Source organism: Hyperoodon ampullatus (assembly GCF_949752795.1).
Source record: "Hyperoodon ampullatus genome assembly, chromosome: 5".
NCBI lineage: Eukaryota > Metazoa > Chordata > Mammalia > Artiodactyla > Ziphiidae > Hyperoodon > Hyperoodon ampullatus.
Genome location: NC_136918.1, coordinates 25,385,793 through 25,412,785, shown reverse-complemented (window position 1 = coordinate 25,412,785; position 26,993 = coordinate 25,385,793). Strand labels below are relative to the sequence as shown.

General features: G+C 38.2%; 1 protein-coding gene and 1 pseudogene across 2 annotated transcripts in view; one reads left to right on the top strand and one right to left on the bottom strand.

Annotated features, from left to right (window-relative positions):
• The window catches only part of ZNF385D (zinc finger protein 385D), a gene marked incomplete at its 5' end in the record, with an annotated part of 942,221 nt that overhangs the window by 621,139 nt on the left and 294,089 nt on the right, over positions 1-26,993 (bottom strand). The gene's annotated exons all lie outside the window — the stretch shown is intronic.
• On the top strand, positions 22,108-23,538 carry LOC307053069 (serine/arginine-rich splicing factor 11-like; annotated as a pseudogene). Its single transcript has 2 exons — positions 22,108-23,103; positions 23,200-23,538. The product of its transcript is annotated as a serine/arginine-rich splicing factor 11-like (transcript).

Here is a 26,993-nt window from a genome sequence, read left to right as displayed (position 1 = left end):
ACTCATTACAATAACCAAAAGATTTCTTAGGTGTGTGTGACCAGTGTGTTCACATAGGAGTGTATGTACCCCTACAGTTCTGCTTAACTATTTTGGAGACTAAGTTTATGCTTCAGTATATACCCTCCATTCAGGAATAGCTACATGACCCTACGCTCCTATACATAATCTGTAGCAACCGGTGAAAAGTGCAAATGGGAAGCCGTTTTTACAAATTATTAAGAATTTCAAGTTAGAAAGCAGAGCATTAAGCTGCCTTCTGAGCAGGGAGTTCCACGTGACGGTACAAGTCACAAGCCCAGGAAGCAGGCTTTGCTTCTCTCTCTACTACTTCGAGATTCAGTACACCTAATTCACTCATTGATTCAATGTGTTTTTTTTCTTCTTTTTTTTGGATGAAGTAGAAATGAATAGCTTTATTGCTTTGCCAGACAAAGGGAGACACAGCGGGCTCCTGCCCTCGAAAATTGTGTGTGCCCCAATGTGTTTTTATGAATTTTCAATGTCTTAAATGCTGTGATAGAAAATGAACAAAAGGAAATAACATTTGTAATTAAATGACTGCATAAGTATTTTATAACTGTTTCACTAATTAAGTTAAAATTAGCAACTCTGTTGATTTTTAAACAAAATGTATAAAATTTCAAAAATGCAATAAAATATTTAATTTGTACTCTTCTCTAAGAATCTTCATTCATGGGTGCTTAGGAAAGTCTGGATTCTATGTAACTATTCCATGATTTGTCACACAATATAGGATAAGGAATTCTTAAAGTGGTGTGGAGTTACAGAGCTATGACTGGGAATTAGGAACATCACAAATGAGGACAGCCAGCAAGGTCTCCCCTGAAAGGAGACCCCAGCAGGAGGGGCAATGCTGGATGCATAGGTTTCAAGGATGATGGTGGAAGTTCTTTTTCTTTTTTTTAAGTTGAACCCCATGGGGAACTCAAGATGGAGACAGTTTCTGTGCTACAGCAGATTCATCAGCAAGAACAGCTGGAACCTAAATATAGATAAGGCTCTAAACACAGCAGTTAGCACGATTAAGATGCTTGACATGGGAGCGACCAGACTTAGGCTAAATGCAGATGCTCTAAACCTCAAAGCCTCAGGAGAAGGCAGGGTCAGCAAAGAGAAATGTCAGAAACCCACAGCACAGGCAGGCTCCCAGGTATTCGAGGATGGAAACAAAGAAAAGTGACTTTAAAATAGAAGCAATCAATATTATTCCCAGATTCCAGCGCCTTGGGTTCTGAGTCAAGCGTTTTGAATCCTGGCTCCACCAGTAACAAGGTCTGTGCCTTTAAACATGTTGCTTTAATTCTCTCAACTTCAGTTTTCTCATGTACTTTATGGGAGCATTGAGTGAGTTAAGCCAAGTAGAGTTCTCACTTCAATGCCAGGTCCATAATTAAGTACTCAAGAAGAGTTGAAGCAGAAAGATTCTTTTGGGAATCCACAACAAATGATGGTGTCTAATATAATGAAAATGGCTTAGGAATGAGTACTGTTTGGCTCTTTTCAAGCATTTCCTGTAACTCAATATTTCCCATACTTGTATGCAAATTGGAATCCCATCCCCAGAAATTACTAATACCTGTGTCCTTCTCCCTGAAATTGTGATTTAACTAGTCTAGGGTGTGGATTGGACTTGGAATACTTAAAAGAATGTTTAGCTGGTTCTAATGTACAGACAAGTCTGGGAACCTGGCTCTAATTTGTTCTGTTACATGACATAATGCATGAAATCTCATTTAGCCTCAGTTTCCCTATCTGTGACATGGATAGGCAGAGAGAGGTATAGAATAAGGACCCTGTGTTTGGTTAACAGCACCAGATTGGCACACAGAACTAACTGAGGGTGAATAAGGTTTTAGTCACTGACTAACTCTGCTATTAAGGCAACTTAAATTCTCTATACTTCAGGTTTCTCATCTATAAATAAGGTACCTAGAACTGTAACACTCAGAGGGTTATTATAATATCTAAATAAGATAACCCATGTAAAGTACAGAGACTAGCACATGATTAATCCTCTAAAGAATGTTAGCTATTATTATTATTAACATTACTTTTAACTCACAAGCATTGCACATATTAATTATTGAATTGTTAATCTTGAACTCCCATTTCCATATTGATTTATTGACTTCAATATTGATTTTATTAAATAGCCACTCCCCAAATTCTAATTTTCTCAACACGGGGTTACTCTGTGACCTTTCTACTCTCAGCTTTTCAGAACTTCAGAGAAAACTAATATTATCAAGAAATAACACATCACTCTATGATATTAGTTCAGCTCTTTGTACCTAAAACAAACACAACCCCCCAAAAATCAATAAAAAAGAAATGACACATCAAAAATTCCTAAGGTGAGCAAGTAAACAGCCTGGATACTATGATAGCATACCCTGGATCTTATCAGAAATCTATGGTTCTAGAAAGAAAATAATAAATCCTAAGTAAACTCAACATTATGTAGTAGATTATTTTTTAAGAATGAAAAAGGAAAAGAAAACAAATTGGAAAAGAAAAAATTCAAGGAAAACATTTAAAATTAAAAAAATACTATTCAGAAATAGCATCTATTCTCTCAAATAACATATGCAGAATAGCTACCAGGAAAAGAAAGTGAATATTTTTTAAGGGTCAAAAGTCCACTGTGGCTTGTTTGTTTGTTTCACATGGAAGGCAGCAATGGATCACACTGTAAAAATCAGGGAAGGGGCAAAGAACTGAAGATAAAAATGGGGAGTCTGGAGGAGGGAATTAAAGAGAAAATCAAAGTACACAGTTCTCTGTACCTCAAAGGTAGCATGTATTTCAGCCTGTTCTTTACAAACATTTCTCCCCTCACTGAGGCTTTTCTTGTTTTTATCCTCCCTACCCATGCATGGTAGGGCATGGTATCATGAAACTTTCAATTAACCTGGTTAAATGGTAGAGAAGTAGCAGAAAGAGATTGTGAGGGATAAGACAAATGTGAGAACAGGAGGAAGCAGTGACAGCTGAGCCTGGTCAGGAAACACCTCAACTCATTTACGCTTAGTGCCACCAAGTAGCTCAGTCAACTTAGAGACCACATGCTTTAAACTCAAAGACCAGGACTGGTGGGAACATCCTCATCATGTTATTATCATGCACATATCACTTTTCTATTAACATTTTTTATCATCTTTATTGGAGTATAATTGCTTTACAATGGTGTGTTAGTTTCTGCTGTATAACAAAGTGAATCAGCTATACATATACATATATCCCCATATCTCCTCCCTCTTGCATCTCCCTCCCACCCTCCCTATCCCACCCCTCTAGGTGGTCAAAAAGCAGAGAGCTAATCTCCCTGTGCTATGTGGCTGCTTCCCACTAGCTATCTGTTTTACGTTTGGTAGTGTATAAATGTCCATGCCACTCTCTCACTTTGTCAAAACCCAGTGGCATAAGACATTTCTTAAAAGGATCCCACTGAGAGATGCCATCTGATTTCTCCTTTCAAATTAAAATTTTACATCAAAACCCATCTTCACTGAGAATAAAATGGAGTCATTTGGACAATGTTTCTTCCCTTTGCATGTTTAGATAAATTACAAAGCTGATTCAGGCCAAAGGCAAATGAAGAGAAGTTGATTAAAACAAACAGACATTCAAATATGGCTTGAAAGTTAAGACATGCATTTTATATCAAAATGAGGATTCAGTGAATTTCAGTCAAAAGTACTTTATTCTCTCATGGATTCCAATATACTGCAGGTCGAGTCATAGGAATCTCATATTGCTGAAAGGAATGATTTATTATAGACAAAGGCTGTAAGTAAGAACTTAGAAGGGTACCTTGCAGTTAGCAGAGAGTGAACTAGCTGGCTGGGGCCAGTGATGCTGGGTTCATTAAAGAACTCAGTACAGGTAAGGTCCAGCACTGTTCAGAATTAATTAAAGAGGTGATTTTCTTAGTTCTAGATGCTTAGGTTTTAATAATGATCTACGAAATTAACTTACAAATTAACCAATTCAGTAAAATCAGGAGGTGCGGGTAAGGGCACTCAGGCAGGTGGTAACTTACTACAGCTGTCAGATAAAAGAAATCAAGATTAATAATATCAATGTTCACCAAATACTTACTATACATTGTGGATTGATTTAAGTGCTTTAGATGCATTAATTTGAATCATCACAGTATCTCCAAAGAAGTAGAGATACTATTACTGCCCTAATTGAGCAGCTGAGAGTACAGATACAATAGGGAAGAAGAAATCTGACTCCATCTTAGATCTGTTTCTTTTACTTTAACCTTTGTGCTCTATTGCCTGTGCTTAGTCATGCTGGCTCTGCACCTTTTGTAAAAGAATGTTGCCTATAGCCTGATACAGACAGGATAGCCCATTCTCAAAGCTCTGACCTCTTAAGGTATGTTTCCTTTCATATAGAGAAAAAAAGTTTCAGAACAGATAATAATATTTGCCTTATTGGAGGTTTACAGGAACATGGCAGCCTGACCTTTGTGGACAGCTGCAAGAACAAAGGATTCCCACACCAAGAAGTTTGCAACAGCTAACCATGCCCCTCCCACACCTTGCCTTTAAAAATGCTTTGCTGAAATCCTTCGAGGAGTACAGGGTTTTGGGGCATAGGCCCCCATCTCCTTGCATGGCCCTGAAATAAACCCTTCTCTGCTCCAAACTCTGATGTTTAGGTTTGCTTGGCCTCACTGTGTGTCAGGCACATGAACTCGCATTCGGTAACACAGAGGCACAGAGATGTGAGGTAACTTGACCAAGGGTCCATGGCTGGCAAAGAGTGGAGCAATATTTGAGCTACACCACCCAGTTCTGAAATCCTTGCTCTCATCCACCACACAAAGCAATGAAGACTGGGCTGAAACTCAGAGATTGAGTTCTTATCCAAACATTGCAATTGCATGGGGTGAGGTCCCAGAGTGGAAGAGGAACAATGTGACATGTTGAAGACACAGGGAAGCACAAAATCCTGGGAGGAAAGGGGATGGACTATTTTTTAAAGACCTCAAGTTTCCCAGAAGTTCTTAGGACATAGCGGAAGGAGATGTTATCTGTCAAAGTTCAGAACATCACTCCACTGGGAGGAACACATCCTGAGACCCAAAGGCAAACTGAAATAACTCCATGGCTATCATCGTGGAAAGCAAAGTGATTATACCAGGAATAACTTCCTTGAACAATTTGTGATCAAGAAGAAATTAAAAAATATAAAAAACAATTTCCAGTAAGAACTTATCTGAGCAGTTTGTATTAGGTTACACCAGATTACCTTTAATATACACTTCGGTATCAAGAACCATGACTAAAAATGTTCTAGCTAAAACTAGAGTAATAATCAGGATGTAGGGTGGGCAGTCATCCTGGTTCACCAAGAATGTTCATCATTTTAACACAAAATGCTGCATCCTGGGAAATCCCTGAGTCCAAGCAAACAAAAATGATTTTCCTGGGGCAGGTAGTACCAGTTTTAAAACTGAAAGTCCTGCTCCCAGAGAACCTAACAGTCCTGGGCAAACCAGATGTTCGGTCATCTTACCAGGATAATACATTAAATTAAAGTCCTATCCTAATTATCATGAATTGAATCTCAAAAGAGGGAATTTACATGGTTAAAATTTATTGACAGAAAGACATTTAAAATGAGGGAGAAAGAAGTCAACTTGAATATAGTATACTGTAAAAATATGTATCACAGATTTAACACATTGTGCAATAAAAATATATAAATAGATGTTGGAGCTATCAAATGATCTCATAAGTAGTATCATGCAATGCTAATTCGCACCAGCTTTCTTACTGGCATGTTATTTTCAAGAATACTGTAATCATCACAAATATTTTAATTCAAAAATACATCAATAAATATTTTAAAAAATAAAATTAAATATGGTAAAAACAATAATCAGGGCAATGAAATATTGCACATTTTAGTTTCCTTGATATTCTTGGCAAAAATAATGTATATGATAATTGAATAAAAATATCTGAAATCAGTGCAGAGATGTGTCGAATTTATCCTTTGGTGTGAGAGTACTTAAGATTTAGATGTCAAATACTTTTAAACATATGTTTCATGGGCAAATTTTAAAAATAGTACCACTTAACCATTTTACATTGTTTTTAGGTTACCCAAAAGATTTGCACATAAAGTCAACACTGCAGATTTATATACCACCGTCTGTGCAAGAATATCACTGAACACTGAGTAATTTAATGTTAGCTTGCTTCTGGGTATCAGTGAACCGTATAGTGAATAGAAAATGTTCCGGGTGAAGAGTGTTAAATCCCTTATATTGCTTAGTCTGATCTCCATTAAAAAGCAATCAGGTTCAGAACAACTAGTAGAGTGCGAAGAAATATTAGAAGACCGACAAAACTTTCCCACCCTGTCTTCATAGGACCAGGTAATGCCATTTAAATTCTCGTGAGATACAGAGCTGTTCAGCCTTGTTCCCTTTGCTGATATAGCAAAATCTCCCCTACTTTCTTTCAAAGATATTTTGAATGTTAAGCAAAAATGCTGCACTAAATCCAAGCATAATACCCTTCAACTAAAAAGAAAACGCGATTACTTATCACGGAAACCCAGAGCATGACCGCCCATGCACCAAAAAAGTGGTTTCTTGAAAACGACATTTTAAAACGAGTTTTAAAAGTGTTGTCTTTGTTTTGAAATACTGTGAGCTAAGCCGTCAGTAGTTGCTAAAGTAATCATCATTGATAAGCTGTGCTCAGAGGGAAAATATGGCAGAAAGACAGGAGAAAGAAGAGAAGTGGCCAGATCAGCCTAAAGCAAACATTCCTCCAAATTCCCACCTTATCGAGAAGACTTCTATAAAAGAAGCAATGCACCAGGGTTATTTTCAAGGGGAGTTTCTGGAAAAAACAAGTGGTTGTGGTTCATTCTAAGAGGCAGAAGGTAGGCTACAAAATTATGACCACTCTGAAGAAAAATGAAGAGAATCTTGGCATCCAGGAGCACTAAGGATCCTGTCAGGTGCCCCAGGCAATAAAGACATGCAGTGTCCTGGTGGCTCAGTGATGAATGATTAGGAACAGTGAACATGAACAGGCCATGTGAAAAGGTATAGCTAAAAGGGAAAAAGCAGAAATGGAAAGTAAAGAGCCAAAGTAAAATGTACTCGTTTTCCTAGGCTTTGACAACTAGGATTAAACAGATATGGTGCCAGCAAGTGGAAGGGCGCTTACCAGGAGGACAAGGACATTCTGGCAGGAGCCTCGCCTCCACCAAGAGCATTTAAACAACATATATGAAACTCAGTGATGTGTGGGGCTTAGAGAAAAGGATTCAAATAAACAGTAGGAACTAAATCAATTGAGGACCACAGGTAAAAGGGAGCAGATTCATGGAAGAGAGACTGCTCAATTGTTCTCAGGAGTAAAGGACAGGGAAGAATACAGATAATACTCACTTTTCCCCACAGCACAGCATGGTTAATCAATCAAATGACTATATTTTAGGGACCTCCCTGGTGGTGCAGTGGGTAAGAATCTGCCTGCCAATGCAGGGGACACGGGTTTAAGCCCCGGTCCGGGAAGATCCCACATGCCGCAGAGCAACTAAGCCCGTGTGCCACAACTACTGAGCCTGCGCTCTAGAGCCCACAAGCCACAACTACTGAGCCTGCACTCTAGAGCCCATGAGCCACAACTATGGAGCCCACGAGCCACAACTACTGAGCCCACATGCCACAACTACTGAAGCCTGCACGCCTAAAGCCTGTGCTCTGCAACAAGAGAAGCCACCACAATGAGAAGCCCACACACCACAACGAAGAATAGCCCCATCTCGCCACACCTAGAGAAAGCCCACCGCGCAGCAATGAAGACCCAACACAGCCCCAAAAAACACAAAAGAATATATTTTAAAGCATGCTGCCAACCGAGATACACAGATGTCGCCAAGTTTGGGTCCAATAAGAGTAATGATTGGAATAAGCCTTCTATATATGAAGTGATCTAAGAGGAAAAGCAAGAGAACTACATTAAGTGACAAAATTATTGTGAGAAACTCACAAAGCCAGGGAGAATGGAATAGTGGGAAATACTTGAATGAGAGAGAGAGAGAAGAAAAAGCAGGAGTGCTATGAACATCAGGGTGTATGGTATAGGAAATTGAATTTTATCTGGATTTATTAAGCAGTAACCAAGAGCAAAGTGCTGGACTAGGATTTGCAAGGACAACAGGATGACTAATACATATGAAAGAAGATGTCTCTCAACTAAATACAAACATCCAAGAGAGACAAAATGTGTCAGTGGTAGGCTCCCTAAATTACTAAGGAGACTTTATAAATTATTGGCTAACTTCACGATCCCTGGAATCAAATGGCCTTCCTTAGAATCCTGGCTGTCCTACTTACTATCTTCCTGCTCTTTCACTTGTTTTTTACCTCAGTTTCCACATCATTAAAATGGGGATAAGAGGGCTTCCCTGGTGGTGCAGTGGTTGAGAGTCCGCCTGCCGATGCAGGGGACACGCGTTTGTGCCCCGGTCCGGGAGGATCCCACATGCCGCGGAGCGGCTGGGCCCGTGAGCCATGGACGCTGAGCCTGCGCGTCCAGAGCCTGTGTTCCGCAACGGGAGAGGCCACAACAACAAGAGGCCCGTGTACTGCAAAAAAAAAAAAAAAAAAATATATATATATATATATATATATATATATATATATATATATATATATATATATATATATATAGATGGGCTGGAAAAACTAGAGAAGGTAAATGACATTGAATGGCAATCACTATTGCATTGAGCTACGTTTGTATGTCAACTCTCTTGCTTGCTAAAGACAGAGAGCCAACTCAAACAAGCTTAAGCAGAGAAGAATAGCATTTACTGGCTCAGGTAACTGAAGATTCTACAGGTGAACATTAAATAAAAATTAAAGAAGGGCCTCAAAAGATGTCATTAGAAGAGATCTCCTCTTCTGTAGATTTCTCCTCTGCTTTCCTCTGTGCTTACTCTTGAGAAGGCTCCTGTCACTGCGGGGGTTGATAGTTTGCTTCTCAGGTCCAGAAGAGAAAAACTCTCTTTGAAACATCTCTACAAATGACCCAGAACTATATATCATTGGCTCTGAAGTACTGGACTGCGGCCAGAGGACTGTGGTATCTGATTGGCTTGACACAAATCCCATGCCCAGCTCAGAGAGGGGGATGAATCCTCACAAACACATGAATACAACTTAGAGAAGGGTGATACACTAAAGAAAAATCAGGAAGATGTGATTAACAGAACAGTGAGTGAAAGTTAGATTAGGCAAATACACCATGATAACTGATAATAACAATAAAATTCAAAACAATTTTAAAAATACAGAATGTGGAAGACATAGCGTAACTACAGTATCACTAATATTAAAAAGGTCTTGGGCTTTTCAGATGACATGAAGCTCGATATGAACCAACAGGGTGAGTTGGATACTTAATATGGGCTCAGACTGGCTCAGTAACTGAAGTTACTGTAAATATCCAATTTAAGAAAGAACATCTAAACATTTGTACAGCTTCAGAATCAAAATGAACTCTTGTGTCTGAGACTTGACTTGTTTGATGTTTTGGAAGATCACAGACAGGCATCAAATACTAACCTTTCAACCTCTTTTTTCTTTTTCTTTTACTCTACATTATGCAAGAGGTCTGAGCTTTGCAATCACCAAATCAAGAGACTAATTTAAAATTCCAGTTCTCACAACTAGGATAGGTTGCAGTTCTCCAATTTCCTGGACCCTATTAACAGGCTATAGTTTGCAATGTTCCAAAGCTGAACAAAACTTCAAAGTGAGGAGTTTATTGTGGCTGACTCTGCCACACAGTTATCTCCTTGACATCTTTGCCACTCAGAGAGCAGAAGCCACTGTCATTTAGTTTAAAAGGGACAAAGCAGAAAGCGTTCTGGGTTATATATCCCAAATGCATACATAGGAGCAGCAAGTATATGTGAAGTCTGTAATTTCTTCTCAATTTTGCTATGAACTTAAAGCTGCTCTAAAAAAAATAGTCTTTAAAAATATAAAAGACGAGGACTTCAGCTGAATGTGAGGAAGGAGAGTCAGAGAGGAAATGAACTAGTCCTTCTGATGATGGAAAGAGATGCTGTATGCAGAAACTTCCTTGTCATGATTTACTGTAAAGGGCATTAGACATATGATGCCAAATGGTGGGGGGCAGAGGTAAAGGAAAGACTTTGCATTGTGCAATTAAATATAGCACACACACACACACACACACACACACACACACGGAAAACTTCTAATAGAGAAAAAAGAGATAATTAAAGGGAGAGGTTTTTAAGAAATGGGGAAGAAGATTCAGTCCAGAACACAAAACCAAATTTCGTCTTCCACAGCATTTGGAACTCTTCCATTATCAAGTTGGGAAGAGAAAGCTACAAGCTTCTACCTCCCTTTCAATTTTCACTACAGTTCCAGCTGCCGGAAAGTTATTTAGAGATTTAGAGAGATGAGCTCTTCATGAACAACTTTTATAATACCACCTCATTTCAAATGCTGAGGTTAGGTGATTTTAAAAATAATTTTATGTATAAAGTACTGTAATCACTTTTAAAAATTACTCAGAACATCCTGTTTCTACTTTATTTTTTTTTTACCCTCTGAATTTTGGTTTTCAGAACTTTCCCTCAAGCCAGTGAAGCTTGGAGACATTGAAGTCATATCTAGGTTTTCTATATGTGGCTACTTGGGACCTCAGCTGCTCCTGAGAAATGAGACTCAAATCTCTTTGCCATTAATCAGAGATAGAATTATAACTGAGATCTAAACTAATTTCTCTATCTCTAAGCCCCAGGTGAAGAGCTGGGGACTGTTCATATCCACTGCCTCCAGGGAAGAAAGATAATGAGGAAGGCAATCTGAATGACTGAACATTGCTGAACAAGCACTTTTTAGTATAATAATTGTCAACCTTGGCAGATTCATCTAGGAGGAAAACTGATGAGAGTAGCTCAGCACAACTGTTCCAACCAAAGTGACAGTAGAGCAGGCAGCAGGGGATCTGCTAAGTGGGATAAATAAATGGCCACTAAGAAGAAAGAGTCAAAGGAAAATATTCACTTAGGGTTTCAATTCAAAGCACCAACACGCATTTTTGCAGACCAGATAAACTTTTCTAAAACTGCTCACTTTTGCTGCAATTTCATTAACCATATGTTTTCAGTACTATTATTCCTCACTGTCTTTCTCTCTGTTCTCGAATACTCAATAGACATATTCTCTTAAAAACACAATGCCTTGACAGCCCTTTGCTACATATGTTCATATACAAAGGACATTGTGGCTTGACTAAAATCTCGTTTAAGGTAGTTCATTGGCATTTAATTAAAGTGGACAACCCACCAGCCATTTTTCCCCAAGTCTGCTATCTGGAATGCTCAGAGAACTACCATGGTAGGAAAGCAATTCCCTGCTCTTCTTCCAGTGATGTTTTCTTCTTTCATTTTCTTCTCTCATTTTCATTCACATAAGTGATGGCAAATACCGTGAGTTTTACTGAATGAGTTACTTTTAATGCCTAAGAAATCCATCATCTGTTGATTAATTCATTCAAGACAATTTACAGTCCAGTTGTGATGGATAGAGTCGAGTCGTCCTCAGGTCAGTTTTCTGTTTGGAGCACATTGTAAAATAGTCAAAAACAGGTAATTTTCTAAATTAAATTGTATTGGGAGAAGTAATTTATTTTATGGAAAAGTTTTTAGGCTTATCCCATAAAAACAAAGGAAAAGTTGAACCAAGGAAAACTTTACTGCAGATTATATTGCATGTATCCAACAGGTAATTGGAAAATATATGTACATATTCAATTATACCTACTTTGAATAAACAAAGAGCAATCACTAAGATTTATATTAATTTTTATGTGACCAAAATTGAAGAATTTGAAGGATAAAATTATACTCGTAACTGTACTATAAATTAACAGTTCACTTGATTTCTCTATGTCAATAGTAAAGACTTCCACTTTTGATTAAATCATTAAACAGATATAAGCCACATAATTTTTCCAAGTAAACTAAGCAGTTTTTAATGCCTTATATTCTCAGGTCTAATCTAATTTATAATTCTATTATTCCATTGAATATTACATATATTTAATATGTTATATATCTAAATAAAATTCCAAAATTCTATTAATCCATTAAAATGCAATATAATATAGTATAATGTAATATAATATATATGTTTATATAAAATAAACTAAATAAAAACAACCCAAAACAGTGACTATTTCCTACTGACTTTCACAATCTATCCATGTTTCTGACTTACTCCAAAAATTCAATATGTGATACAGATCTCTAGAGAGTAAATTTAAATCAAGGAGGAGATAAAATATACACCAGGTGAAAGCTTAGGGCCTCTCCATTACAGACTATGGCAAAGATCACAAGCTGAAATTCTGTCAAAGGCCAGGTAGGTGGGAATGTAACTGGGTGTAAGAAATCCCAGGTAGAACTGGTTTGAGTTTTGGGAACCATAGCACATTGGAGGGTACCTGTCCTCCTGAGGACATTAAGATTAGAAAGAAGTTTAAAATGATTCTGACCAAAAAAACAAAACAACAAAATAAACAAAAAACCCAAGTCTACAGACCAAATTCAGCCAGTGCATTTTGAACGTCTTAATTCATTTTCTGCAACATGTCACTTATTGTCTTAATAATGCTGTGTAACAAACCACAGCAAATCTCAGTGGACTGAATGGATAATGAAGATGTGGTATGTGTATACAATTGAATATTACACAGCCATAAAAGAAATGAAATAATGCCATTTGCAGCAACATGGATGGACATGGAGATTATCACACTAAGTGAAGTAAGCCAGACAAAGACAAATATCATAAATCACTTATGTGTGGAATCTAAAAAAAAATGATACAAATGAATTTATATACAAAACAGAAATAGACCCACAGACATAGAAAACCAACTTATGGTTATCAAAAGGGAAGGCGGGGAGGATAAATTAGAGTTTAAGATTAACAGACACACACTACTATATCTAAAATAGATCACCAACAAGGACCTACTGTATAGCACAGTGAACTATACTCAATATTTCGGAATAACCCCTAAGGGAAAATAACCTGAAATATATATATATATATATATATATATATATATATATATAACTGAATCACTTTGCTGTACACCTGAAACTAACACAACGTTGTAAATCGACTATACTTCAATTAAAAAAAAAACACATTGGGTTAAAGCAACTGTCATTTCTTCTCATGCTCACGTTTGAATAAATTGGAATCAGTTGATCTCAGGGGGTTTGGCTGGGCTCATCTACAGCCTGCAGATTCCATTCAAATAAGTTCCATGTGTCTCATGGTGGCACCCAGGCAAGATGGGCAATGGCCACTCAGAATGAGAAGGCAAGTCAGTAAGGTTCCTCTATCCATCATGAAGCTGTGGCAGAGATGTGAAGTGAAACACAGAGAAATGATGTATTGAAACTAATAATTTAACCAACCATATCTGAGCATTTGCTGTGTGACCCTGTGTAAGATATTTGTGGTAAAATCTCAGGCTCTAGAGATACATCGACCTGATTTGAATTCTAGCCAAGCCATTTGCTAGCTGTGGGACCCTAGGCTAGTTCATTAAATTCTCTAAACTGCAGGTTATTCTTTCTCTCTTTTTTTTTTAACTTTAGTTACAAATTTTATTTTACCCAACATATCGAAAACAGTATCATTTCAACATGGAATCCCTATAAAATGTTAATAAAATATTTTACTTTTTGGGTGGTGCCAACAGTGTGCATTTCATACTTATAGGTGTTTAGTATTTAAGGACATTTTCTTCCTACCCAAGGCTTATTCTTCTTCAAATAGAAATAACAATAGGAATAATACCTATCTCATAGTTTCTATGCAGTAAATCAGATAATCAGTTTAAAGTGACTAGCACTGTTCCTGGAACACAGCAAAACATTCAACATGATATGTTAGATCACATCATTATAAATTGCTTTGGAAAAGGACTTGGAATAGGAAAATCAGTATTTTGTTTTTATTATATCAACTGATATTGCAATCTCATTACTTAAAAGCAGATGTAAATTACTCCAAAGCATTTTTTAAGCCCAATTCACTTTTTCTGACCTCCACACCCTGGAAACACCAAATTGGCAGATAACTAGATCAGTTGAAATAAAGACTGGTGGAAAAATCATTATAATTCATGGTTTGCATCTGCTAAGCCTGGCATTTAAGCCATATTCTTGTTTACTCCAATCAAGCAGTATCATGGAAAATTAATGAAGAAGGGAAGGAAGGAAGGAAAGAAGGAAGGAAAGGAGGGAGGGAGGGAGACCAACTCTAATTCCAATTGATCATGCAGGACGCTTAGACAATGCTATGGGAGGTGGCAGAGGGCAGGAAGGAATTGTAGTTTGGTTGAAAGAGAGATGGTTTCTTAAAATTCCTGTAATTCATGTTTTGATAATTCAACATTATGGCACTGTATCATCCACTTTCTTGTTGGACAAAACAAACTGTATTAATCAGCACACTTTTCATTTCAAAAGAGTTGGGACTCAATGAAGCTTAAATGAAGAATAAGAAATGGGGAAGGGAATTTGATACGAGCTGCTTCCAAAAAGCTGTCTTGGATTATCAACAGCTGCCTGAGACCCAAGCCTCTAGGATTCAAGCTAAGGCAGCAACACTCCTGAACTGCTGACTCTGCAAAACAGGCTTGGCTCTCCTCACTCCTCACACAACGATGGCCCCTTCACAGAATTGGATAACAGATGTGCCATAAAGCGAGGCTGCAATTCCAACCCTGATTGGTCACAGGGCATGGGAGGCAGGCAGTTTATGGTGGGGGCAGGTAAATGAGTGCGGCCAAACAATATTTCAGGACTGTGAACTCATTTGAGAGTTCTTAGAATTAAATAATTTAGTGATGCCACATTTAAAAAAAATAGGGACCTTACCATATGTTCTCTTTACATTTTTAAATACTTTTTGTTTTGATTGGAGTAATATTGCTTTACAATGTTGTATTAGTTTCTGTTGTACAATGAAGTGAATCAGCTATAAGTATACCTATATCCCCTCCCTCTTGGACCTCCCTCCCACCCCCCATTCCATCCATCTAGGTCATCACAGAGCACCGAGCTGAGCTCCCTGTGCTATACAGGGGTTTCCCACTAGCTATCTGTTTTACACATGGTAGTGTACTGATGTCAAACCTAATCTCCCAGTTCGTCCCAACTCCCCCTTCCCCCACTGTGTCCACATGTCTGTTCTCTACATCTGCATCTCTATTCCTGCCGTGCAGATAGGTTAATCTGTACCATTTTTCTAGATTCCACATATATGCATTAATATATGATATTTGTTTTTCTCCTTCTGGCTTACTTAATTCTGTATGACAGACTCTAGGTCCATCCACATCTCTACAAATGACCCTATTTCATTCCTTTTTATGGCTGAGTAATATTCCATTATATATATGTACCACATATTCTTTATCCATTCATCTATCATTGGACATGAGAAAAGGGAACCCTTCTGCACTGTTGGCGGGAATGATAATTGATACAGCCACTATGGAGAACAGTATGGCAGACACTAAAAATAGCACTAGCATACAACCCAGCAATCCCACTACTGGGCATATACCCTGAGAAAACCACAATTCAAAAAGAGTCATGTACCACAATGTTCAATGCAGCTCTGTTTACAATAGTCAGGACATTGAAACAACTTAAATAGTTTAAATTATTTTTAAATACTTTTATTGCAAGTCTACACTATTTCAAATTTATCATGTGTTACATGAGCTTCTGAAAGCCAACTTGAAATTTTAACCTTCATTAATAATTTCCTTCGTATAGTTGGTTAAGGTCCTGTGGTTTGCCCTATGACTGTTGCCGGGTAACGGATGGAACACTGTCTACCTCCAGAGCAAGAAGTTTGGTATCTTCCCTTAAATCCAGCTTTTTCCTCTGAACATGTTTTTCAGGGATGCTTATTAGCCAGGAGTGTAGTTGAGCTCACAGGAGTTTTAGTTTAATCCCTCCTAAACTTCCAACTAGCTCTGATTTGAGAAGAAGGAAAAGAACATCCACATGACACATCACACTGTGAAGAGCCAAGCAGCCAGAAAATCACTTGCTGACCTGGCTCAGGAACTAACCTATCAGGAGTCATGTCTCCCAGTGGCACTCTGGAAATCCTGGAGGTGACCGCCCTTCTGGTCAGCACTGAGAGTTGATAAAACAACAAACTTCTCACTTAAGTAACAGGAGTGTGTGTGTGTGTAAGAGAGGGAGAAAAAGGGGGAGGAAGGGAGGGAGAGGGAGAGACAACAACAGACACAGTGTGTGTGTGTGTGTGTAAGAGAGGGAGGAAAAGGGGGAGGAATGGAGGGAGAGGGAGACACAACAACAGACACAACAGACACAACAGACAAAGTGTCTGTGTGTGAGTGTGTGGGTGGGGCTGTGAGTAAGGACGAGTGGATTAGGGTTATTATCTTTCTTAACATCAACACCAACCTGGGGCTGGTGCTGGGAAGATTTTCCTCCATGAAACAATGCACCAAAGTAAGATAAGTGAGATAAGAGGTGGGTACTGGTATCCTTTTCTTGTGCAAAGCTAGAGAAATGTCTTTTGTGATAGGGTTATGGCAAAAGAGGGTGGGCAGGAACCGTTTGCCAGAGCTTTCTCAGGTACATTCATTTTAGGAAAAATTATGCACAGAGTTGAAAATCTGGAACTCTATTCCCGAAAAACCATTCATCAGTTTCTGGGAATGTCTTTTTCTCTTCCAGCAGATATGCGGACTCAGTTTGAAGACCATATATAAATTCTCAAGATCAGAGATTATGTCAATTTTTTTCACTGCTGTATCCCTGGCCCTAAACACCCATACTAGGTGCTCAACAAATATTTATTGAAAAAAATGAATAATACTGATTACGTTCAAAGTGAATTTCAATCTACTATCAATATATACTCTATTTTCCATAAGTAAGTGAATAGAGTAATATTAATGATGGGAAAAGAATAGGCAAGCCTTTTACTAAAGGGGAAATTAAACCATTACTTGGTCAATAAGTTTTAGTTATGTAAATTGTACTTCCTCTTTGGACAGAGAAAATGCACACTGATACACTGAATGCTCTAGAAAATTCTGGGAAATTTTTTAAACTTTGTTTATATTTCTAAAACTTATTTGAACAGTGAATCCATTTTAATTCTCATTTAAAACATTTTAACATCCATGGAAACTACTGACCCTAGAACATGAAGAAATAAAATTTGGAATATTTAATACATGACATAACATAGTAGATTATTATTTGGTTAGCACTGCTCAATCAGAAAATAAGAGAAAATCTAATAAGAAAGGCCATCCACTTGAGAAATTTTACAAAAATAGTGACTATTAATTAAAGAAGAGAGTTTTGAGGGTTCATTTCCAATTGCTTCATTATTCAATTACCAGACATAGAATATTTTGATTCCTAAAGTATAAAAAAGTTATCAAAAGAAATTTAAAATTGATAACAAACTTCATTTCATACCAAATTAAAATTAAATATTGATATTTTTATTAAACAAATTTTATATAAATGTATATGAACTAATAATCATGGGTATTTAAAGGCTTTATTGATTTCTCGCTCTCTGAGTGCAGTATTAATGTGACTAAAGCTTGGGTAACAGGGGAAAAGTTAATTTAATAACTTGGTAGTTGTAGAGAACGTTCTCTTAAACTAAGTTGTTTTCTGAATTTCTTCAAGGGGAAAAACAATATTTGAAAACATTTCAGCAGTGAGCATAAATTATAGAGAAAAGTAGTCATTTATATACTAACTGACCAGTGCCATGAGGTCAGAGCCTTTGGGTTACCATTTACCCCTTTATTTCTCTCCTGTACAAATGTACCTGAGTCTGACCATTTCCCTCCCCTGTCCTGTTCCCTATTCTAAGACACTGTCATATCTGGATTCTGGGTCATCTCCCAGCTGGGAGTCCTGCTTGAACTTCTATCTCACTAGAGTTTATTCTCCAAAAAGCATCTGGCTTTTAGAACGTATGTTAGACCATATCATTCTCTTGTTCTCAAGCCTCCCTTGGCTTATATAACACTTAAAGTAAAACTCAAAGTCTTTAATTCCTATAGCCTCCAAGACTCTTGGGATCTGGTCCCTGGACACATTTCCAACTTCATTTCTTGTCACTCCCTTCCAACATTTCAGCCACACTAGCCTCCATAGTGTCCCTTGAGCATATCAAGTGTTAGCCTGTCAGGGGTGGGCTTTGGTAACCAAAAATATGTCCTCTCTTACTCTCCCCCCCACCTCCTACCAAGGTCCCTGCCTACAGACACTCCACCAGCTATTACCTTACCCTGACTCATAGCTCACAATACAGATTACAGTTTTTACTCATCTGGTTACTTGCTATTGTTCATCTCTGCCATTAAAATGCAAGATGTATGAAGGTATATCATGATTCCTGTGTTGTTTGTTGCCTTAACCCAAGTACCTACAACAGTACTGGTGAATAGCATGCCCTCAATAAATAATCACTGGATAAATTCATGAATAAAATAATTTTAAACATGAAAATATTTATTGCTACATTAAGACAATCTTTTAATACTTAAAATATTCAAAATTTCCATAAATAATGAACATTCATTCCACTTCATAACATTGTACATGAGAAAATCTATATTCATAACTAAGAAAATATTGCCATATAAAAGGGCTGCTTCTTGTAGCAATCAAGAAATTTGGTACAACCTCCTACACTGTTGGTGGGAATGTAAATTGCTGCAGCCACTATGGAAAACAGTATTGAGGTTCCTTAAAAAACTAAAAATAGAGTTGCCATATGATCTACTCCTGGGCATATATCTGGAGAAAACTGTAATTTGAAAAGGTACATGCACCCCAATGTTCATAGAAGTACTATTTACAATAGCCAAGACATGGAAGGAATCTAAATGTTTATGAATGGATAAAGAAGATGTGGTATATATATATATACAATGAAATATTACTCATCCATATAAAACAATGAAATAATGTCATTTGGAAAAACATGGATGGACCTAGAGATTATCATACTAAGTGAAGTAACTCATACAGAGAAAGGCAAATGCTATATGATATCACTTATATGTGGAATCTAAAATATGACACTAATGAACTTATTTACAAAATACAAACAGACTCACACACATAGAAAACAGTCTACAGTTACCAAAGGGGAATGGGGGTGAAGGAGAAATAAATTAGGAGTTAGGGATTAACATATACACACTACTATATATAAAATAGATAAACAACAAAGTCCTACTGTATAGCACAAGGAATGATATTCAGTATATTGTAATAAACCATGATGGAAAAGGATATGAAAACGACTATATATATATATATATATATATATATATATAACTGGATCACTTTGCTGTACACAAGAAACCAATGCAATATTGTAAGTCAACTATACTCCAATTAAAAATAAAGAAGAACTTTGGTTCAATTATAATATGCCTAATTTGTGATGAAAATTTTGAAAATAAAGCATACACACTACTTTAACATACTTAACATTGTGATGGTTTTAAAATATGTCTACAAATTTTTAAATTACTCAACGGCCTCCCATCCCCAAAGTGTGGCCCATCTCCACTTCCCCTAATGGACTGTGTGGGACTTGTGACACTAGGTCCTTGAAGACATTGCAGCTTCCTCCTGTTCTATCACCAACTACCATGTGGTGAGAACATACAAGCAGTCCTTCGGGGACGTCCATGCAGCAAGTAACTGAGGCCTCCAAGCAACAGCCGCAGTGGATCTTCCAGCCCTGGTCAAGGCTTTCAGTGACTGTAGCCACACTGCTTATCACTCCCTTCCAACATTTTAACCATCCTAGCCTCCATATTGTTCCTTGGACATCTCAGCTCCAACCGAATGAGGAACCCTGAGCCAGAATCACCGAACTAGGTCACTTCCACGACCCACAGAAATTACATGAGATGATAACAGTTTACTATTTATCCATTAATTAGGGGCTGACTTGTTATACAACAATGTATAACTAATACAGACATATAATATTTTTTTCACTAAAACAGGGAATCCTGAAGCAGCCATTGATATGAAATTTTCCTTGATTTCTTTAACTTTTCTGAACCTGTTTCTTCCTCTGAATAATGGGAATGATGTTATCTCTCACGTCAATTTACTGTGAAGTTTAAACAATTTATCATATGTACACAATGACTAGAACACTGCCTAATTAATTTTTTTTTTCGGTACGTGGGCCTCTCACTGTTGTGGCCTCTCCCGTTGTGCAGCACAGGCTCCGGACGTTCAGGCTCAGCGGCCATGGCTCACGGGCCCAGCCGCTCCATGGCATGTGGGATCTTCCTGGACCGGGGCATGAACCCGTGTCCCCTGCATTGGCAGGCGGGATTTCAACCACTGTGCCACCAGAGAAGCCCCTAATTTTGATTTACTTACTTTTTCCTCAATAAGGAGCCTGCAAACATATTATGTCACTTTGTTTACACTTGTTTCAAAAGATTGATAAAAATGCAGTGAGGCCTCACAGTTACAGAGAGCTTGATTCCTAAATGCATCATGATACAAAACTTAGTGCACAAACTGTATTTGAAATAGATTTTCTCATAAAAAATTCTAGGAAAAAAGAGCATAATACTTGGAAATCCCACTGAAGCCTATGAAAACTTATAAAGTTCCTCAAAGTAGTTAAATTGAAAATAACAATAGAATGAACGCATATTTGTAGAGGATTTTGTCCTCAGACGCCCCTCTGAGGCTGAAGGAAGTTTGTCCATCTGCTGGGCATGCACCTGCTGACAGCCCTGATCTCAGCCTTCTCCAGAAATTATGCTCAGTTGAAGACAGCTGCCCTCCCTGACATCACAGTCCCTTTCTTGGGGCAGCCAGCATCCAATGACGGGTTCACATGGGACTTAAATGTCCAGCTCCCTGCCCCCAGCTGTGCAATTATGAACAGGCCTCCCAGCTCCAATTATTCCTTGGGGTGGCTGAGGCCTTTGTTGTGACTGCAGCACAGCGCAATTATTCCCTCTAACAGTTATTACTCCTGAGAGCATGCCCCAAGAAATTTTCTGTAAGCAAATCTCCATCCCAGAATTTGCTTTCTGGAGAACCCAAGTTGCACCTCCTCATGGGTCTAACTTTGCACTTCACCTTCAGGGGTCTGCTGGCATTACACTCTAGTTGTGGGGCTAGAGGAACAGAGGGAGGTGGTGAGGACACCCAGCACTGAGACTTAAGGGAGGTCTTCAGGCAATGCAGGCTAGCCCCCCAGAGGAGAGTGGAAAGAGATTGTTCTCTAACCAAAGTGCTATTGTTTTAGGAATAGGAAATGGAATTAGATGAGAACAGAGGGGCAGAGATTTTGTGATAATCTGCATGGTAACTCAAGGACAATCTTAAGAGCTATTAAAAAGTACAGAATTTGTTGATTATTATATGAATTTCTTTAATAGTGTTATGTATCCTTAATGCTAGTGTATCAATAGGGTAATTCATCTAGGCAAGCACCCATCATGTTTTGACAGTATAATGTCAGAATTAAGATCATGGCCTCTAGAATCTTAGAAATGTGAGTTCAAATCCAAGTTCAGTTTCTCACTGTCTGTAAATTTTTAAATAAATTAGTTAACTTTTCCCAGCTTTGATTTTCATATCCATATAACAGGGATGATAAGACCAACCTCTCAAAATTATTGTGATCGCAATGAGATAATACCTGTAAACAATTTAGCTGTTTGCTCCATGTCTTAAAACCTCAATACGTGATGAATGTTTCTGTTTTTGTTATAAACACAGAAAGCAAAGGTACTGAAAGAGACTTTCCTGGTGTTTGCAATGGGTCATCTTAAAAGACAGGGCACCACCAGCATCTGGGGCAGGAGGACAGAGGAGCCCTTCCCGTTGCCGGTGCCAGCCTTATGTCTTGGAATTACTTCACTCGAGAGCGAGTAGGCAAGCAGCACCATGAGCAACACTACCATCGTCCCCAGCACTGGGGGCCCGGGCCCCAGCGGTGGGCTGGGGGGGCAGGGGAGGCAGAGGTACCGAGGTAATCCAGGTGACTAATGTCTCCCCGAGCACTAGCTCTGAGCAGATGTGGACCCTCTTCGTTTCCCTAGGGAAGATTGACGAACTGCACCTCTTCCCCCCTGATGATTCACCTTTGCCAGTCTCATCCCGAGCCTGCTTTAAGTTCCATGATCCAGACTCAGCAGTTGCGGCACAGCATCCTACGAACACTGTATTCATTGACAGAGCTTTGATAGTTGTACCATATGCAGAAGGAGTTATTCCTAATGAGACTAAGGCTTTGTCTCTGTTGGCACCAGCTAATGCAGTGGCAGGTCTTCTGCCTGGTGGTGGACTCCTGCCTACTCCTAACCCACTTACACAAGTTGGCACTGTTCCACTGGCTGCTTTGGGAGCTCCTCTCTTCGTCCTGCACTTGCTGCACTTGGGCTACCTGGTGCAAACTTGGACTCTCAGTCTCTTGCTGCAGATCAGTTGCTGAAACTTATGAGTACTGTTGATCCCAAGTTGAATCATGTAGCTGCTGGTCTTGTTTCACCAAGTCTGAAATCAGATACCTCTGGTAAAGAAATAGAGAAAGCCATGACGAGAGTACCAGAGGCACACCTCCTAATTTCTGCTGCTATATGACCAGGTAAGAAGGAAGAAAAACAAAGGCACTCGAGGTCAAGATCATGTTCTAGGAGGAGGAGGATTCCCTCATCTTCTAGGCACAGGTGGTCGAGAAGCAGATCAAGAAGGCGATCACATTCTAAGCCAAGGAGTAGACAACGATCCAAAAGTCCAAGACAGAGAAGATCTCATTCCAGAGAGAGGGGTAGAAGGTCAAGGAACACATCAAAAAACAGAGACAAAAAGAAAGAAGACAAAGAAATGTTCTAAAACACCACCAAAAAGTTATAGCACAGCCAGACATTCCAGAAATGCAAGCAGAGAGAGATGACGATGAAGAAGCAGTAGTGGCACAAGATCTCCTAAAAAGCCTAGGTTTCCCAAAAGAAAATTGTCTTGCTCACCATCCCCTAGGAGACATAAAAAGGAGAAGAAGAAAGATAAAGACAAAGAAATAAGCAGAGATGAAAGAGAACGATCCACAAGCAAGAAGAAGAAAAGTAAAGATAAGGAAAGGGAACGGGAAAGAAAATCAGAGAGTGATAAAGATGTAAAACAGGTTACATGGGACTATGATGAAGAGGAACAAGGGTATGACAGTGAGAAAGAGAAAAAAGAGGAGAAGAAACAAAAAGAACCAGGTTCTCCAAAGACAAAAGAATGCTCTGTGGAAAAGGGAACTGGTGACTCACTAAGAGAATCCAAAGTGAATGGGGATGATCTCATGAAGAAGACATGGATATGAGTGACTGAATATTGTCTCTGTGGGAATCCATCTGTATACATGCATCAGTGTCATTCCGCTGTGTGATTTCTTAATGCTGTATTTGTTCATCTCAAATCTAGATGTATACAGCTCTGAGTCATAAATGGTTATAAAGTTCTTGATGTTGATATTAGTTATTTACATCCCAAAGCTTTTAGAAAAATGATACATGAGTAACCAATTCTTGACATGTAGAAATCTGATTGAGTAAACAAGCAGTTTTACTATTCTGGGTCTGCTTCATAACAAAAATGAAAAGCTACATGCATCTACAGTAGGCATGGATTGTTTATGTTGTATGATCTCCTTTATTAAGTTTACTTACAGTATTTCTAGAATTTGATTCATTGCCATAATAGAGCCATGTAGAGAATGCACTGATTGAATGTTAATTGTGGCAGGAATATCCTAAATGTCATTCAAATCCTCCAACATGATGGATCTACTTATGATCTTGTTCGCTGACATGACAAATTAACATTCTTATAGTTACAACTGGAAATGAGCATTTGAAACAGATAATTCTTTAAGCCTTGTGGCTAAAATTTTGTGGCTTTTGTTTAACTTTGAAAGGTTATATATGCACTAACCTTTTTTGGTGGCTATAATTAGACTTTAATTACAGAAACAAGATTTCAAATGAAACTGTCTTTGGCAGTAAATAAGTAGCATATTTTGAAGTAGAGTTGTATACTTTTTCATAAGATGTTTGGGAATTTTTTCCCTAAAATAATTTATTGAACATCTACATCAGTGAAAGTTATCTGCCTATCCTGAAGTCCATCTGTAAAAGAAAGTTATCTCTTGTCCTGATTTTCAATTTTCCACTCTTTTATTAATTTGTTTTAATCTCTTTGGAAAAGGGGGATAGTGCATTTTAAATTGACCTTCATATGCTTTTAAAAATAAGACACAGCTACTTGATATTGTACTTTTTATTTGATCTCAAGTTGTATAAAACCAATAAATTTTGTGTTACTGCAGTAGTAATCTGAGGCACACAGTGATTCTATGTTAAATGCAAAGTAGTTACACAACTGTTTTCTTACAGGAGTTTCCAAGTTTCACTTTTGTGCAGTAAAAATAAAAGTACTATAGTCTGTGCCATGTTGATGTACAGTTTCTGAAATTGTTTTACAAGACTTTGATAATAAAACCTTTAAACTTAAAAGAAAAAAGAAAAGAAAAGAAAAAAGAAAGACAGGGTAAAGAAGAAATGTAACGTAATGCTGAATGACCTTACCTCTTATCTCAGAAATTTGGTTAAAGCCCGCAAACTTGAGAAGAATAGCTAGAAGCACCCTCCATACACCTCCACTTCCCTTTTGGGGAAACCCAACAAGTTTCCCCAAAAGGTGACCAAACTGGCCTTTCTGCCCTTATCCTAACTTTATTCAATAAGTACAAATATAGTACAAACATAAATAATATATAGTAAGAGTAGATGTAAATAGAAATATAAATGTTAACTTAAATATATACAGAAGAGGAGTTTAGTGTTCTGGAATTAATAAGTAAGGAAATTATTTGGCTCTTCTCTTGCCCTCCTCATGACTTTGAGAGGTCTGCCAAGAAAAGCACTAACAGAGAAGGAGGACCTTTAAGAGGATGAAATAAATACCCCAGACGCCAGCTAGATAGATGCCTGCAAAGCTGCAGAAACAGTCAAACCGACACCCAACTCAGATATCTACAGAGTGCTTGGGAGAGTTTGTCTCTGCTTGATTGTAAAGACTGGTGCCTGCTTCTCCAGAAAGTTCTGAAGGTGGGAAGCCTCTGGAACATTCCCCAATGGTAGAATAAAGAGTAGTGCAACAGGAGTTTATGGTCTGCACTCCCATGTAGGTGTGGCAGGGATCCTTAGTTGGCCCTGCAGGTCGGTGTATGACAGCATAAAGGTGTAAGCCAACTTGATGGGACCTTAACCAAGGAGGGCCTTGCTTGCTTGGGCAAAGCAGACAGATCAATTTGTTGAGGAATGGAGTGGGTGTGAGAATAAGCAAATGGTAAGTTGGAGCATGTATTGCTCCAATTAGGCAAATACACAAGACCAGAAATCTGGCAAAGGGGGTTGTTTCCAAAGAACATAAAATACACTGCAGTAGAAAACCAGCACAAAATACCTATCATAACCAGTAGCCACAAATTGTACCAGTAATAAAAGACATTTTGCCCTTTTTCTTTTAATCTCTACACTTGCTATGTTGAGTCTGGAAAAGTCAGAAGGGAGAGAGAGAAAAAATAAAACACAGATCACAGCCTTGTCTAAATGGACTGGGGGAATCCGAGTAATATTTGAGGCTCAATTTTGAAATCAGATCACCTAAGGATTGTTTATCCCTAAAATTGAGGATTATCAAAAAATAAGATTGTTCTTATAATTGAAAATGACAAGAGAGTTGCTGTATCTTGCTGAGATGCCTTCAGTGCCAGGGAAAGGAGAGCCAACAGAGAAAGGTTGAAAGGAGTGATGGGAGAAAAAAAATGCAGTCTGTTTCTGTGGTGTATTATGTTCAGCCCATTCAGTAAGTTGGAATAGAGTTAAAAGGTATTTCCAGATAGGAGAAAAAAATAGACCCTTTATGAGACAACTGTAGTTTTGAAAAATCAAATATGAAAGAAAGGACAAAAATGATATAGGCTTCTGTGTTCCTAAGGGGGGAAAAAAAGGTGAAAAGATGCTGGGTGCGATGAAGGTGAAAAGATGCTGAGTGAGATGATTCCCTACCTGTGCACCAGGGGGCACTGTAAAAGCAGGGCAGCTTTGTTGTTAGAAGTAACTAGACCAGAAGAAGAAATGCAGTTCAGGAGGAACACTTATGAAGGTAAGTGGTGCACACTTAGCTATTTACATTTAACTCACGTTTCCTAGTTGGTGGCTCAGGACCTGAGATTGAGCATAATTGTCACATGAACAAGAAACTGAAAATACATCTCTTGGAAACATAATCCAGGTTGCTAAGTAAATTTCACCTCTACTGGTTGCTTCACACTATCAATGATGTCTATAATCAGACGTGCCCCATTCCTGTTTAGTTTCCCTACTTTCTAACATCCATAAATTCAGCAGTGGATGATGAAAGTCTAGATCACACTCAGGCATCTAATGCGACTGTAAAGAAGCATTCTTTCCCTCTGTGGAATTACTCTTTTAATGTTCCTGCTTTCCAATTTACATCATTTAGAAGCTGTTAAAGTAATGGCATAGGCATCAGAAAAACGAAAGGGAATATGGAAAAGGAGATTACTTGTGTCTGTGTTCTATTCATCACATTGCCTGTTGAGTTTATATCACTGGCTTCAGATTTATCCCATTTCTTGTCTTTTATGACTGGAGACATTAAGGGCAACCTGTCAGCTCTGTAAAATAACATTTGTAATCCTCTAAATCTTCTCCATGTAATCATTAATAACTGTCTTACGTTCAAGTTGACAGCAAAGC